This window comes from Pseudophryne corroboree, chromosome 6 (genome assembly GCF_028390025.1).
Source record: "Pseudophryne corroboree isolate aPseCor3 chromosome 6, aPseCor3.hap2, whole genome shotgun sequence".
In the NCBI taxonomy this organism is placed as follows: Eukaryota; Metazoa; Chordata; class Amphibia; order Anura; family Myobatrachidae; genus Pseudophryne; species Pseudophryne corroboree.
Genome location: NC_086449.1, coordinates 412559510 through 412576569, shown reverse-complemented (window position 1 = coordinate 412576569; position 17060 = coordinate 412559510).

The following is a 17060-nucleotide window of genomic DNA, read 5'->3' as shown; positions in this document are numbered from 1 at the left end:
ACAGCGCATGTACCACATTGTTTACGGAATAATGACGACCTCCCACTGGCTATTGCCCTTTAAAATGTAGCCTGCAGTGCCTGTTTTCCTTCTCCATGTGGCCTTCTCATTATCTGCTCCTTGTTTATGACCACATTTACAATTGAGATCCCCATACCCAATTTACTACTGTTTTTAAGGAAAAGTTTCTAATACCAACATCAATGTCTGCTGCTGGCTCCACCTTAATAACTCTCGACGATACTGTATGTGTGAATTCCTCTGACTCAGACTGCTCCATCACCCGTTACAGGTCTCATAAAAAGCGCAAATCTACCCCCACTACCAAATCTTCCAAAATGAAACCTACGCCTATTTCAGCGGTATTAGGCCCCATGCTGGATGAAAAACTGGCAGGCATTAGGGAGGCTATTGAATCCACATTATCCCAATTAACTCACCATTCTGGCTGCCTGGATGACGTTGAGCAGAGTGTGTCTACCCTGGAACATGACTTACGCATGGTGCAACTCACCGTTGCATCACAGCAAAAACAGATGTCAAAGTCGAAAAATATCATGCTTCACATTGCCATATACTAACCCCATGCACATGCCCGCTGCTCGTGCATTCAGTCTGCCGTACGTGCACATGTCCGCAAATTGCGTACACTCGCTCCGGCAATTACGCGCGGTATATGCGTATTTACGGTAGAGTTTATGAGCTTGTAGCGGGCGACTCGTATATAGCATAGTTAACCCATATAGCGTGTTTTATAGATATTATTCCCCTTAATAACATGTGAAAGTATGTTTAGTGTAAATAGTTCATGGACATGGGAATTCCTCTTTGCATGATACGAAGGGTCTGACAAAGGTTGAACGGTGGTGTCTAGTACCTAACTGAAGAGTATTTTATTAGAAACATTCCGGTGTTGGTTAGGAAGAGATTAGTCGCTCCTGCGTATAGTTATGTTTAAAAGAAGTTTATGGACATTTACAGTATTTGCTGTTTTATTACACATGTGGTGGGAGTCCTGAGGATGCCTCCCACCTGAGCAGTTGGAGAGAGACACACCCCCCCCCGTACGAACCCACCTATGACCTTTGGTTATAGTGCAGAGGGACATTCCTGTGTCCAATGAACAATGAGATTGTAGGGCCCTTTGTAGTGTACAGTATGCTGTGTATATAAAGACCCCCATAGCCAGACCAGCTCTCACTTCTCTCCACAAGGTTTTCCCCGTGATGACTGAGAGCTGGTTTCCAGATAGCGCATGCGATTCATCCCCACGTGTGTAAATTTTCTCTGTGGCCATTTCATTACTATGTGTGTATGCAATTCGTTCTCATCTTGTTATCCTTTAAGTGTTTGCCATTTTATTCTCTTTGTGTTTATTATATGTATCTGTGTTACGATCGTTCGCTATTGTGTATATTTCTATTTAGTTATTATGTTTAGTTATTAATGTTAGGTTTGTAGCGTATAAGCTGTAATCTGTATTATTTTCCCTTTTACTTACTAAAAATCATCTGGTAAGGTGTTGGAACCTTAACAAGTGTTTGTATGACTCACCATATAAGTGCTAAGGGTTACAGGGCATCTCAATTGCTCAAACAGCTTGCATACTCACAAAGGTTCAGTGTTACACCATTATAGTACCACGGTATTAAGGTTTACAGTGTAAGCATATTCTGTGTTTAAAGTTTATAAAGGTTACTGTCTGTGTGTACGCTCGCTGTGTGTATTCCGTACACCCAGCGCAGCGTGTGTACGTAACTTGCGTACCATGTGTGAGGTCTTTGTACGCAAATAGCGTACGAAGTGCATAGCACGTGCACGTGGTTTAGCGGCCATTACGGCTACACGGTATTAGTAAATAGCTTATGTTAAAAGGTAAATAATTAGCTTTATCAATTGGGGGCAAGTCCGGTCCACCTCATATCCGCAGTCAGGTGAAAACACGCAGACTTTATCGATCAGCAAAGGGCGGATAGGTAGATAGGTAGTATCTTGTAGTGCTGATCGGATGTACGTCTGTGTCTGCTTCTCTTGGTTTGCAGGGATGCTGGTGGAATCCGAGGAAGGTAAGAACATACAGCTATTGTTTTAAATCTGTTTTTTCTCTCTCTCTCTCTGTTTGGCACCAATTGCGCATACAATACACGCACACACACCTGCATTTTAATTTTGTGTATTTTACGCATATCTCACCATCCTGTTTGCCATTTACATTTGATAACGTACTGAGAAAATTTGCTGCTATTTTAGTTAAAAGTAAACAGTAATATTTAAGGGTGTAATTATAAAAAGCACGCACGCAGCATAGCAAGATACTGTGTGGTGGTCGGTAAGCGATTATAGCTAAATATCGTTTACATTTGTAGAAGTGTGTTATTTGTGTCACTGCGGGTGTATCCAAGCTGTGTACACGTGTCTCTCACCGAGTGCAAGTCAAGCGTACGCGATGCAAAAGCGTACACAAGGAGCGTATATTACGCAACTTGCGTACAGATACGCCCACTAGATACAAATCACACGATAACATTGTTTTAGTGTGGGCGGTATAGTAGCCACGTGATAATAGCACAAGTTCTTTCAGTTCCCAAAACTAGTTTAAAAAGGTTCCTTCTATTGCTGCATCTCCTCTGGGATTAACCTGTGTTACCTGAATGCAAGTAATTTTCTGTACAGAAAAAAATCAAAGTATATATGAAGTGATAGAAGCGTGTGTATGCAAGAAATTTTTTCTTTGGGGTGAACCTTGAGAAAAGTCGAGATCTCGTGGAAGACATCCGTGGAGTGAACTCGTGGTGGCGTGGGAGAAGGCCATCTCACGTCAAAAGTGATTTAAGGTAAAAGGAGCAATTAGTGTTAAAGCAGACCAGAAGGTCGCTAAGTTTAAAGACCCTGACTTAAGAAAGGTCAGAGACAGTGGGCGCAACCCACAGAGAGGTTGGCGCAAAACCCATATAGGCCCGTGTTAAGAATAAAGCTCCGGCTGAAGGTTTCGCAGCCTAAACAATCGATTCCGCTGGTCGTAAGGTGTATAAATAATAGTTATTTATACACAGTGCGACTGTACCGCACGTAATTGTGTGCATTAGTTTGTTACCTTGATACCCACTAAGATTTACTGTGGGATCATAAACGATACTTGTACATTCTAACGTGATTTGTGTAGATTTTTTTTTATTTTAAGGGAGGTTCGCTGATCACACAGGAATTCTCCAGCAACTGATATTTACTGGGTAGGGAAATTGCTCTGCGGATCACTCCCACATGCCACATTAAATAGAGGTTCAGGTTGCAGGGGCCCTGGGTTGAGTACGCCAGCGCTAAGGCAGTGTGTGGGCGTATTGGTCGACGTCGGTGAGAGTGGGTGAAGGCACTCGTTAAACTTTCACCGTCGCCTTACCTCTGGGAACTTGGTTGTTTTTGTAGGAAATTTGCTGAAAAAGAAATACCTGCAAAATAATGGGGGCCAGTTGCTCAAGTAAGGGGCGATCAACCAAGGTTCAGGTTGATTCAGTACCCCGATCTGCTGGGTCGGCCAGGTACATAATGTGTGAAAAATATGGTTCACACGCCGAGGTTTTATGCAATGAGTTGGAACGTATGACTGTGAATGATGGAGAACAGTTCTCCAGGGTGGGCAGTTTTAATCCTGAGGTGTTGCAAAATTTAAAGAGAAGGATAGGTCTCGTGAAATCCGGAAAGCAACAGAATAATCATTATTACTGTTTACATTTATGGCAACAGGAAGGTGAGATACAAGGAGGATTAGCTTACACAGCTGGTTCTCACCTTAGCAGGAAAAACATGGCAAATAGAGAACAAATGGCTGCAGAGAATGACATACTGGGATATGATGATAATTGTGCACTTAGTAACTGTATTATTAATGATAAGAATAATTGTAACAAAAGTAATAATGATAGAAGGAAAACTGATAAATGTACAAATTCTAACCCGTGCAAGTTGCACTCCATGTTAAACTTCCCTCAGGATTACAAGCAAGAAAGTGAGCCCAGCACGATGTCGGCACCCCTTCCAGCAGCCATCATACGAGACACCCAAGTGGGCGCGACCCAATCGGTAAAGGCAGTAGTCAAACCTCCTTACGGAGGGTCAGGTGAGGTCGTGTCCACAGGTAAGTACGGTGTTATATATCATGCACAGACAAACGTACCTCATATTGTAGAGCCAACACAAGATGATGTGGTTGAATTTAATCCTGTCAGGGTGATCACAGTCCCAAATGGACAGACTGACGCTCTGGGAATCACTCCCGCCAGGAACGGTGCAATGCACCGCCCCTGGTCCTGGACAGAATTAAAGACAATTATGTCTGAATTTCCTGATCCCAGGAGAGATCTAGCCGCATGTCAGAGGTTTATTAAAGAACTAGGAAACTCCACAGAACCCACCAACAAAGATTGGCGGACAGTGCTGAGGGCATGTTTGCCCTCTAATATTGACCCTGCGAAATTCCTTACTGATTGTAAGTTAGACACAGAGGTACCTCTTACTGAGGAACACAATCAAGAAAATGTTAAACAGATCAACATCCAATTAGGAGCATATTTCCCAGCTGTTGTCAAGTGGAACAAAATCTTCACCATAAGACAAAAAGAGGGAGAAATGGCTGCTGATTATTTCCATCGGGCACTGCAGGAAATGGCTAGGTATACAGGAATAGAAGACATTAAGACAAATGTGAATCATAGAGAGGTAGCAGTTTCTGTGTTAATGAAAGGTTTAACAAAAGTATTGAGAACAAGGGTACAGACCACCAACCCAAACTGGAGAAATATCTCGGTGGCTGCATTAAGAAAGTCCGCTGTTGGGCATGATCAAAACATCAGCAAGCACAGGGAGTCACAGGGGGGTAAGAAGCCTCAGATCCCTGTGGGTAAGTCAAAGGTGATAAGATGTTATAGCTGCCAGAAGGAAGGTCATTATGCACGAAGTTGTAGGTTTAAAGATCTACAGAAGGTATATCAACCCCCTAAACAACAACATAACCGTGGTATCCAAGGAATCAGGGAAGCACAGGGAGAGCGGTCAATGGTGATGAACATCCTGACACTAGAGGAGGCATCAAATCGACCGAAATCCCAGGCCCCTGGCACATGGAGGAAGCCAAGGGTTTGTTATCTTTGTAAAAGAGAAGGGCATTATGCCAGCAACTGTAACAGCCCACATAAAGTCAGACCCCCTAGACAAGAACACGAGCAAAGTCATGACACACGAAATTGTAATCAGGGATCACCTATGAAGAAGTTTGGGCCGCACCTGTAATGTGCAGCCAGTAAAGTTGATCATTAGCCTTGACAGTAAGCCTGAGGTTACAGTTAATGTAATTGGGAGGTCAGTTCCTTGTAAGACACAGGGACGGCCGGGTAAATTTTGTAATTTATCTTTGAATGTTTTCTTCTCATCTGTAACTTTCATCAGCAGAACTCAAACATCACATGGCTACTTGGTCTTTTCAAAGGTCTACCCAACCCCAGTATGTCTTACCAGCATCGTTGTGTTTGGCCAGACGCAAAGGGTGGAGAGGGGAAATACTGGTGGGGGGGGGGGAGATTATGCAGAGATACTGGTGGACATGTTGATGTGACAGCCTGTTGATGAAAATCTGATAATGTTTTTTCCCTTTCCAAATTGTTCTCTCTCTCTTTGTTCTTTCATGTTTTACGGATGGTATGTCACACATCAGTTAGACAAATGGTAATGCAAGATTTTATGCTCCTTACAGAAAGATCACTGATTTGGAAAGAATATTGTATCACCGGAGTTTTCGTTTCGGGAAGACTGAGAGACAGCACCTTTGAGATGACATCTGAGCAAGAAGAACAACAGGACTAGAGGACAAATTATCGTAACAAGTTTTTTCCCCCTTCAATTATTTTCTGTACCCCCATTACAACTTTCCCTTTCTCCTCCTGTAAGATGGACTCGCCCCAAGAGACTGTGTTCCGGATTTTCCTGTTGACCCTGTTGTTGACCTGAGCAGTCTGTTTCGGTGAGGGTACCAGTGAGGTCGAGAAAGGATCTGGAATGGGTTCTGATGATCAGGATGGAGGCGTAGAATTCTAAGAGCAACACAATCACCGAGAAAAGGTGAGTATCAGAAAACGATCTGGTAGCCATGTTATTGATAGACATTGTGAAGGATTGTTAGATGAAGAGAATTGTATCTGTAGGAATTGTGACAACATAGTTGAGGACGGTTGCATCAAGGAATGTCAGTCCCGTTTTAATATGAACATGGACCGGCATCCATTGAGTGACTATCACTCATTGGTGGGTAAAGTGTTAAATCAGACAGACTGTTGGGTGTGCTCACAAGTACCTCAAGGTCATAGAAAGTCAGGACTAGTGCCATATCCTTTAACGGTAGAAGAGGTACTTGAGTTAAAGTGTGGGAGACTGGCGGACAAGAGATTTAATATTTCTAGTCCTCCTAGTTTGAAGCTCCAACAATACCACGTAGATAGGTCCCTACTATGTTTTAATTAGTGGTGGGCAACGATTAAAATTTCTAATCGCGATTAATCGCATGATTTTCTCAGATTAATCGCGATTAATCGCATTGTTATGCGCAAGATTCAATAATGAATTCAAAAGTAGTGTATTGCGCTCCGGGTTGGCTGCCAGTACTCGAGTTCCGATTGGCTCGCTGGTGGCCAGCAATACACTTGATATTATCGCGTTAACTTGCCCAGCCTTAGTTTTAATATTTCCAATCCCCAAAAGTCGGGAAATTGGGAGGTGTCATGGAACAACCAAACCATGACATTTTCACACAGAGCCGACAGAATGCCCATAGATTCAGAGCTTATACGCCACATAGCTAATAGTGGAAAATATTTCCAGTATAGTTACACTCTAGGAAGTAGGATCATGCGAGTTGGAGAAGTATCACCAGGATACTGTGCACATGTCATACAGCCTGATACGTGTACTAGACAAATGAGAGAGTTAGGGATAGGACTGTTTTCATGGAAGGTTTGTAATATGGTCATGTCCTTTTCTATCCCATATGTTCTCCCCGATGAGTCATATTTCATATGTGGGAGAAAGGCGTATAAGTGGCTTGCCCCAAACTCAGAGGGATTGTGTTACGTTGGAAAAGTACTGCCTGAAATAATGACCATTACCCATAACAAAATGAAAGACATTCACAGCAATGCTCAAGCTCCTTACACTCACACTCATTACGAACACATTGTTAAAAGACACCTTGTAGATAGAACAGAGCATGCGGCCTCTGATTTGATTCACGAATCCACCGGGATTCAAGTCCTTCTCGCGATAGATATCACACGTACCGCCAGAGGAGTTATAAATTATAGGTATATTAATGCGCTAGCGAACCTGCAGATGTGTTCGAATTCTAACAAATTGCAAGCGTAGTACCAAATTGATGAGTCTGAGGAGTGAAGGCATTGTAACAACAACTAATTTGATATATGACCCGTCAATCGAGACAATGTTGTGATAAAATGTGATTCCACGGTCCGTTTATTTCACCAGTTTCTCCTTTGATTTTCCCCGAGGTACCAAGTGATCCACCTGGAAGAAGAATTTGATGACCATTTAGACAAGACCAATGATGAACTGTGTCACAGACACCTGATGAGCTTTTAGAGACTGAAATTTCTTTTTGACACCTGATGAGCTTTTTAGAGACTGTAATTCTTCTTATGGACACTTGAAGAAGCTTTTTGTTTGCCAATAAACCTCAAAGCTACAGTAAAGACCCGACGATCCCAACAAGACATCAACAAGACCCCAATCGGCGACTGTATACTAAACCTCACATAGTTATATGACTGCATTTATAACGCTTGTTTCTTATCTTCATCTCTACAACCTCCAGGTAGTATCCCACATAGTCGACAGGTGATTTCCACATATTAACATTCACATATTCTCCCCCTTCATGTATCATCAACTAATGTGCACCCCATTTGCTGTAACCAAAAGCCAGAAAGAGCTCGGTAGAGTTTGACAGCCCATCCACAGACCCTTAATACGGGATAAGAAGGATTCAAATGTATACTTCGCAATACCTTGAAGCTTGATTTAAAACACGTACGGCACGATGATACATGACCCCTCAGACATGGATTTCATACACACATGCTTTCACTAGCTCACTAGGTCATATCTTTCTCACCTTCTCCTCTCCTCCCTCTACCCAATAATAATGAGGTATTTCATGATGACATACATTTTTCTGTTTGAATTGTTTAGAAAGTGGCAGTTATTGGTGACTGCCAAAGGGTGGACTGTTAAAGTCGAAAAATATCATGCTTCACATTGCCATATACTAACCCCATGCACATGCCCGCTGCTCGTGCATTCAGTCTGCCGTACGTGCACATGTCCGCAAATTGCGTACACTCGCTCCGGCGATTACGCGCGGTATATGCGTATTTACGGTAGAGTTTATGAGCTTGTAGCGGGCGACTCGTATATAGCATAGTTAACCCATATAGCGTGTTTTATAGATATTATTCCCCTTAATAACATGTGAAAGTATGTTTAGTGTAAATAGTTCATGGACATGGGAATTCCTCTTTGCATGATACGAAGGGTCTGACAAAGGTTGAACGGTGGTGTCTAGTACCTAACTGAAGAGTATTTTATTAGAAACATTCTGGTGTTGGTTAGGAAGAGATTAGTCACTCCTGCGTATAGTTATGTTTAAAAGAAGTTTATGGACATTTACAGTATTTGCTGTTTTATTACACATGTGGTGGGAGTCCTGAGGATGCCTCCCACCTGAGCAGTTGGAGAGAGACACATCCCCCCCGTACGAACCCACCTATGACCTTTGGTTATAGTGCAGAGGGACATTCCTGTGTCCAATGAACAATGAGATTGTAGGGCCCTTTGTAGTGTACAGTATGCTGTGTATATAAAGACCCCCATAGCCAGACCAGCTCTCACTTCTCTCCACAAGGTTTTCCCCGTGATGACTGAGAGCTGGTTTCCAGATAGCGCATGCGATTCATCTCCACGTGTGTAAGTTTTCTCTGTGGCCATTTCATTACTCTGTGTGTATGCAATTCGTTCTCATCTTGTTATCCTTTAAGTGTTTGCCATTTTATTCTCTTTGTGTTTATTATATGTATCTGTGTTACGATCGTTCGCTATTGTGTATATTTCTATTTAGTTATTATGTTTAGTTATTAATGTTAGGTTTGTAGTGTATAATCTGTAATCTGTATTCTTTTACATTTTACTTACTAAAAATCATCTGGTAAGGTGTTGGAACCTTAACAAGTGTTTGTGTGATTCACCATATAAGTGCTAAGGGTTTCAGGGCATCTCAATTGCTCAAACAGCTTGCATACTCACAAAGGTTCAGTGTTACACCATTATAGTACCACGGTATTAAGGTTTACAGTGTAAGCATATTCTGTGTTTAAAGTTTATAAAGGTTACTGTCTGTGTGTACGCTCGCTGTGTGTATTCCGTACACCCAGCGCAGCGTGTGTACGTAACTTGCGTACCATGTGTGAGGTCTTTGTACGCAAATAGCGTACGAAGTGCGTAGCACGTGCACGTGGTTTAGAGGCCATTACGGGTACACGGTATTAGTAAATAGCTTATGTTAAAAGGTAAATAATTAGCTTTATCACAGATTACGGACTTAACCCAAAAGTTGGATGATTTGGAAAATCGTGGATGCAGAAGTTACCTTCGGGTGAGTCAGTAAAAGGCCACAAATTACTTGACCTTCTTGCCAATTGGATACCACAACAATTGGCTATGGATCTCAAAGGATTACCTCTAGCTATCAAGAGGGCACATAGAATTGGTCCTGATCATAAAGTGAACTCTGGTCGCCCGCATCCCGTGATCATGAAAATCCTCCACTATGCTGACAAAGCTAAACTCTTGCATCATTACTGCAGGACATCCAGTCTGACCTACAGTGGAGACCGACTTCTTATTTTTCAGGACTTTTCTACTCTTGTCGCTGGAAAACGCAAGGAGTTTGCTCCATTATGCAAGCAACTGTTTGATGTGAAGATCAAGTTCTCCCTTTTGTATCTGGCCCGTCTGCGGGTTTTTGAAGATGGCAAACCATTTTTTTATGACATAGCACTTGCCAAAGCCCACTTCTGATGTCTAAACACCTAAATATTGCATTGTTGTTACTGCTTGTATCTATGCCTTTTTCTTTTCACCTGTAGGCCACATGGTGAAGAATGATCGCATTGTCCTAGGCATGCAATGAGCTGCATCTTCTCTCAATACACGTGTTTGTTGGTTTTATTAATGTTTATTACTGTTTGTGTTACCTGCCAGACCCATAGGTCCCGACCCTCCATAGGTCAACCCCTCCCTGTTTGCTGGGACGGGCAGGGGCCCTGTTTGATTTTTGCAATTTGTTACCTTCTATTTCCATCAGAGGGAATAGGTTCAAATGGGGGAACATACCCCTCCCCTGTACACTGCCATGGGAGATACTCCACTTCTTTCCTTTAATATTATATCCTGGAATGTGGAGGGTCTCAACACCCCAGTAAAATGTAAAAATGTAATTACACACCTTCATCGTATGGCCCCTCATGATATCTTTCTGTAGGAAACGCATTGGTTAGATGATCCCCGTAACACCTTATGTGCCCCCTGGATAGGGGTTTGTAGCTCATCCCCTTATACTAAGAAGACTAGGGCAGTAGCTATTATCTTTCATAAGACTTTGCAATGCTTAATTCACAGGAAATTTCTTGACCCTGAAGGTCGGTTTATCTTAATAGATGTAGTTATTGATAATATACTATATACTTTTCTTAACTTATATGCCCCGAATGTATCTCACCAGGATTTCTTCACGGCTTTCCTGCAGAAAACTCTGTCCTGGGGGAGTTTGAATCTGATTTTAGGAGGAGATTTCAACACGGTCATCGATCCATCCATGGACAGGTCTGGAGTAAGTAATCCACCTTCCAAATCCTACTGTGATCTTCTTTCCTCCTTTTGCTCACAACTTGCCCTCTCTGATCCTTGGTGCATACATCACCCATTACACCGTGACTACTCCTTCTACTCCCATCCTCACTCTACCCACTCTTGTATTGATTATCTCTTTCTATCCAGACACCTCCTTTTCAAAGTCACTCAGAACCTTGATTAAAAATATAATTATCTCTGACCATGCTCCTATCACACTATCCCTCAAACTAGCATTGCCTCAATGCTTTTCCAAATGCTGGCATTTCCCTGCTTATCTCATGCACTTAGAGGACTTTCTTCTACATCTCAGACATACTTGGCATACATACACCTCTGATAATTTGGCCCAGGAGGATGTTTCGCTGTTTTGGAGCACCTCTAAGGCTGTCATCCGAGGCCATATTATTTCATATGTTAATTCCAGGCACAAAAACTTCACCTCTCGTTTGCACGAATTGAGCTCTATTCTCACATCAATTTATAGGGCATATACACGCCATGACACCCCTGCTCATTAGGAGGCATACCTTGCCGCAAAACAGATCTATGATACTTTTCTGACAGAGCAGGACCGGACTAGTCATGATTATCAGCAAAACAAATACTATAGGTGTGGAAACAAGTCCCGCAAACTTCGGGCAAACCTTATTCGGGGGGCCCATATGTGAATGTTGGTAGATGCAGTAGAATCTTCCGGTGCCATTTTCTTAGACCCCACGGCCATCTGCGCTGATTTATGCAGTTTTATAAATCTTTATATACCACAGAGCCAGATGATGCATTTGCAGGTCACTTCTTGCAAAATGCCCAGCTCCCTGTCCTTTCTCGGGAGGACAGGGGCCGTCTAGACACTTCCATAACTGAGGAGGAAGTACGTGCAACCATCAAATCTTTACCGAATGGTAAAAGCCCAGGTCCCTATGGCTTTGGGGCTGAATATTATAAATTCCTTTCTGCCGAGCTTGTACCCACTCTAGTCAAATTATATAATCATATTCTCATTTCCAAGACTATACCACTATAATTGTATTAATCAAACCCGGCAAAGATCCCTCCCTAGTGATCTCCTACCACCCTATATCGCTCCCCAACCAAGACTTCAAATTACTCACCAAATTGATGGCCAGTTGCCTGCAGACCTGTTTACCACACCTAATTTCACCAGCCCAGCTCGGCTTTATTAATGGTAGACAATCAGTACAGGGAATTAGGACGGCGATAGCTGCCATATTCCATACTCGCCTTCATAAAATGGAAGATAACATTCTTATTAATTTAGACGCCGAAAAAGCCTTTTAATAAAATAGCTTGGCCACACCTCTCTAGAGTACTTTCCCATCAACAATTTGGCACTAACTTTTGCAATCTAATACAAACACTTTACACTGAGCCTATGGCACAGGTGGTAGTTAATAATGTAGCTTCCCCTTCCTTTTTTCTTGGGAGAGGTACCAGAGAAGGCTGCGCTCTCTCTCCTTTGGTCTTTAATTTGGCCTTGGAGCCTTTTATTCGTTATCTCCAGCTATCGCCAGAATTTCAGGGTATTGTTTTTGGAAACCGCGAGTTCTGCTTCGTAGCCTTCGCTGATTATTTCCTTTTATTCACTTCAGACCCTAAACTATCTCTCCCTGCACTAATAGATGCCACCAAAGTTCTCCTCTTTTGCTGGTTTCTCTATTAACTTTGGCAAATCAGAAGCCTTAGCTATATTTGGTCAGGCGCGACTGGGTTGGGATAGACCCTTCCCATTTAAATGGGCACCTTCGCATATTGCATTCTTAGGAGTTGCTCTGCCACAACATCTTTGCACCCCTACTCACGTAATATTACCCCGATTATACATAAAGTACAGGATAAACCTCCCTCTCTATATGTTGGGGCGATGCAATTTTTTCAAAATGGCGAGCTTTCCAAAACTTTTGTATATTCTACAGATGACCCCATTCTTCTCACTAACTCTGATCTATCATTACTTAATACCCTACTTTCCAAATTTATATGAAACCATAAGCGGCCCAGAATCAGTCTAAAAAAACTGTCGCAAACTTTACGTCGGGGAGTATTGAATTTGCCCAATATTAAACAATACAATTTGGCTTGCCTTCTTCATTTTGCTATGGACTGGCTCAGTGGTAATAATATCTTTATGGATACCAAGTTGGAATCCCAGCTCTGTGCCTTTATGTCTCTCGGTTACCTTTTACACGCAAGCTCCCCTCAATTAAAATCCCCCCAATTTGATTATCTTTTACTGTCCTCCACTATTCAGGCATGGAGAATATCTAGGAAATCTCTTGGTCTTAAATATTATCACTCACTGTCCCTACCCTTGCTTGGAAATTCGGAATTTCAGATGGTGCAGCGTCTATGCCTTTTAGTGCCTGCTGTTCATCTGGTCTTCTAAACTATAGTTAAAGCTAATACACACCACTGATTTAACCCCTTCATTTGTGGGTTTTATTAAAAAGTACACACCTCCCATAGTGTGTTTTTAAATTCTGAGAGGGGTGGGGGGCAAATGCCCGTGGGGAAATAACTGCGGGCAACTCCAGCGTGAGTGCTCATTGCGAAAAAAAAAACCAGTGGGTTTTTATCTAAAAAAATACACACCTACCACGGTGTGTTTTTAATTCCCGGGAAGCAGGAGTAAAAGTGCTGGTGGGGAGGTGAAGAGGGACAATTGCCCATGGGGAACACCCACGGGCATTGCCAGCATCAGTCTTAATTAGTGGCTGGGTCTCCAGAGACAGCCGTGCATCGTGCACGGCACCCAAGAATCAGCATAATCTAGTATACAGTTAAGCTCGCCCCCTGGTCAATTGGAGTCTGGGGAGTGGGCTAAACTCCATAATAGCTTATGCTGATCCCCAAACACTGTTACACTACATGGCTTCCCCCAGGGGAATCAGTCAGTAGCATGCCCGGAAATCTTCTGGGGTAGCCAGTGCTGTCAGTGCTGACTAACCCGGCAGATTTCTGGGCATACCACTGAAAGGGTTAAATTTAATATACACAATCTATACCTCCCACCATGACCCATTTCAGGAGGCCCAAAATGCTCTCTACCTGGACTTCCATCTTAATTTATGATTGCAATCACCTATGTTGAAGTACAGATGGAGCCACGCTAGTCGTGGCTCCGTCCATGACTAGACGCGCCCGCCCAGGTGTGCCTAGTGCCATGAGAATCCCAGCGTGTGTGCCCGTAGCAGAGTCACGCCCCATTCACTTGAATGGAAAGCATCTCCGTCCGTGCGCCCGGACAGAGACGCTCTGAATGGGAGCATTTCTGTGCACTCCTGGCGGGACTAGGCGGACGGATCGCCTAGTCACACCAGGAGTGCTCGTTTGCAATGGAGACACCTCAGATGAGTGCGGCTCTATCAGTAGCTTTCTTATCAATTAAATGGTTCAGCACAGGTGACACCAATCATATATTAAATTGGAAGTCCAGGTAGAGAGCATTTTGTCCCTCCTGCAATGGGACATATTGGGAGGTATGCACAATTTAATATACATCCCGCACCTTCCATTGGGGCCCCCCTGTCTTAAGTGCCCCGGGCACCCCCAAGCTTAATCCAGCCCTGGTGGGTACACCCGAGTCGCGGCTCAGGTAGGCCTACCAGGATATTCGAATCGCTCAATTCTAATTTAGATAGTGTAGTTTTATTTCTGCAAAAAATAAACTACAGTTCTTTTTTTTTTTTTTTAGGTGTATCATAGCTTGTGCATCTTTGTATACAATTGTCTAATTCACCCAGAGGCATCTGTTCAGTACATGCCAGACGAGAATAAAGAGATCAACTGTAAGTTGGCACCACAATATATTACTTTCCTCTGTGAACCAGAGTCATCTGTTAAAACTTTAGCACCTGCAGCCAAGAGCCATGTTCTGTTCTGCCAAATCAGGCTACGTGGCTTAGGTTTTCTCAGATCAGTGAAATACAATTCTCCTGCTTTTGTTTCAAACAACTAAGTGGCAGAGAGAAAAGCATATTGTGAATACAAAGAGTTTACTTGTTTGTTCCACCATAATACCTCTCTTTCTATAACTGAGAGTATATGAGATATATAATAAAAACATGTTTTATTATCCTTGAAATTAAACATACTGGGGGTTATTCAGGTCGCATCTATAAGCGATGCTACCGCAATAAGCCCATCCTCGGGAGCAGGGTGTGCGCAGGTACCATCCTGCGCGTGTGCAACTTCCGAATGCTGTCTGCCTATGATTGACAGGTAGAGACATTCGCTGCATGGGGAAAATGGGGACAGGCCGGCTGCATTTTCGGGGTGGCTGGATAACGTCACATGCAGCTGCTCCAATGGGAAAAATGATGGCTGACCACCTGCATATTCAGCCTAGCTGCGGCTGTAGGGTGTTGTCCACAGTTGCTGCGACTTCAATGTAAATTGCAGTTGCAGCTGATAGCCGCCATTTAGCATACTGTGCGGCCTTGCCCTGCAATGGGCGGCCCCCAGCATGCAAAAGAACGAATTGCAAATTCTGCTTTTTAGCAGAATTTGCTATCCATACAATCCATGCTATCCATACTTAATAACCCCCACTGTACAGTTTAACTGCTAATGGGGTGCAGCTCTTCATGACTAAAACTCATAGAAGCCATGTCAGTAAATAAGTAACTACTGAGTACAGTAAATACAACAGTGACCTGGGTTTGCTGTATGATACAGTACTTGGTACTACTTGTCAGCGGGAACATGTGGGGAAGGCATGTGAGAAAGATGTAGTTAATGTGACTGCAGTGAACTGCAGGTACTGTAGCCCTGAGATGACTGCCCGCAATAAGTCAACTAATACACATAAACAATATTACATCCAAAGTGTAAAGGTACTAACTAAATTGCTACACCTACTCTAGTTAGTGAGGTACGCATAGTCTGTGGGTAAACACTTTTGTATTGAGATATGATAGTCACAGTATTTTATAGAACTGTATGCTATTGCTATGAGGCTTTATACCCTTTATACATATAGTGCTGGAACACCACTATATGACCCACTAAGTGCTTAACCTGTGGGGATGTTGAGTAACTCCTGCTGGGAGCACTTTAATTCGTGAAGCCTGGACTTTGTGTTAGTTATAACTTATAAGTCCCACTATGTGGCTACTGTTTAGCCTTTTAGCAACTACCTTTACACTATGAACCTTTTTAGAAGACTAGACATCTTCAACTGAAGCATCTTTCAACCTATAGCCTCTAACCTCCAAGACCAGAACCCCTCAACACCTCTGTTACTATTACATACAGGTTGTCTTGACCTAATTATTAGATACCAGCAAACTATTGTTGGATACAGTTACTGTATATTGCACTTCACAGTAATTGAGTTTGAGGAGACCCATTCTTGACCTTGTGAACAACCTGCTTTAAGTTACTTGTGACATTCATTGATATTCTTATAAACATGTTGTATTCTGTGTTGATGAGCTGGTACGCCCCTTGTGTTTTGTATTTTGATTACTACCCATCTGTTTTTTCTATTAAGTATACTTTTTGTATGTAGCTGCTTTCTATATACAGTAGATACCTCTTCCCCCTTTGTGGATCAAATTATCTGTCTGTTTCTTTCTTGTGTAATGGTTGTTTGCCATAACGTTTCTATCTTTGCCTGTAAGCATTGTGTTTGGACAATAACTGCTTACAAGTACCTTGTCGTAATGTGTCATTGTGGATACTAAGGTCCTTTTACAGTATGTAAACAGTATGTCATTAGCTTCTGCTTACTTGGTTACAAACCTAGTTTGAGGGCCATTGCCTTGTCCACTCGGATATTCCTTCTTACTAGGTACTGTATCCATTAAGTTGTGTTTTCAAAAGTTGCCTTCTTGCTGATTTTTGTACCCATTTAATATATATTGTTTTAGCCACCTCTGCAGCTGCATTTTTTTTTCTCAGTTGTGGGCATACAGTACCACTTCTAGGCCTTTGAGAAATGGACTGCTGTAATAATTTTGTCCAATGTTATCAAATGCCTGCTATAATCTCACTTGTGGTGACTTGACTCTTCAGCAGCTCTCTGACCTATTTATGCTTTTGCCGTGATATGATTGACTTTAAGACACCAATAG